This window comes from Seriola lalandi, unplaced genomic scaffold (genome assembly GCF_002814215.2).
Source record: "Seriola lalandi dorsalis isolate HSWRI2012SDOR001 ecotype SW California unplaced genomic scaffold, Sedor1 jcf7180002054400, whole genome shotgun sequence".
Classification (NCBI taxonomy): domain Eukaryota; kingdom Metazoa; phylum Chordata; class Actinopteri; order Carangiformes; family Carangidae; genus Seriola; species Seriola lalandi.
The window spans coordinates 321,672-322,903 of NW_019524953.1; positions in this window are offsets into that span (position 1 = coordinate 321,672).

Below are 1,232 nucleotides of genomic sequence, written 5' to 3' on the forward strand. Positions count from 1 at the left end.
CATGGCTTCATGTCATATGTACACATGTTGATATGTGTTTGATCATCACATTTTATAGAATGTTTTGATGTGTTGACTCACAGTTTGGGCCTGGGTGTAATATTACATTTAGTTCTTAGAAAAAGAAAAAAAAAAACACATGGTTCTTTCAGTTAATTGAGAGCGAAAATTCACAGTGTTTCTGTTAACAATGCTTATATTTTTCTTTGCCTTATTTTTGAACATACACTAAGTCCTCCAATATCAGAGGATTTCTGTAAGTTTATTTTTTCTACAACTTTTTGGCTGTATTCCTTTCACTGTGTTAGACACAGAATATGCAAACATTTCATGTAAATTTCCCATCCAAAGATTTTGAAAGTAAATATATGAAAAAAATCAATATAATGTAATACCTGTTTTACTTGGTAATAAAGAAGAGGAAATATGATACCATTATCTCTCGCTCCTTTGTTCAAAGATACAAAAGTATATTTTCTATACATGTCACATTAAACACGAACATGTAAAATCTCACAAAGTAAAAGTATGGAAGGATTTCTTTGCCAAAATTTGCTTAAAGCAAGATCATGTTATTTTAGACAGTGACACATTCCTATTAGAGTAAATCACTAAATCTGATTTCCACTGTTTTTCCAGGTACGTATTATTTTATTATTCAACATGATTTATTTAGGAGTTTATTAAAGCCTCAACCGGTTCAACTGCACCATCAAAGAGGCATTCTGACAAAATTTTGCCAGGCTTGTTGGGAAAGTAATCTAACAGTAAGGTCCATTTAGTCAGTCTTTATTTATTTTATTTATTTGTTTGTTTATTATTTGCAGCATTAACATATCTATTTTGGCTTGAAAGACAAGGTTCAAAGTCAATTCCTGACCTTGGAAACACAAGACATAAGGATATGTCCTTAATGTGCCCTGAAAAAAAGGAAATTTTAACACTTTCAATACATGATAATCATGGTGTGATCGAAAGCTCCGTCCATAACAGCTATTAAATAGACCTTTTTGACGATACAACTATTGTTTTCATGGTAAAAAATTATGTTTTTTTCTTCCAGATTCCATGGTCTTTATCAACAGATGGGGTGGTGAATAATGTATTAGTAAACTAACACGTAACCAAATGGAGATGAACTGACAGCTGAGCATCTGCTGATCAGTTTAGGAAAACAATGAGATGTTGTCAAAGCTTTCGAGTAAAAATAAATATATAGCCTAGTTACACAG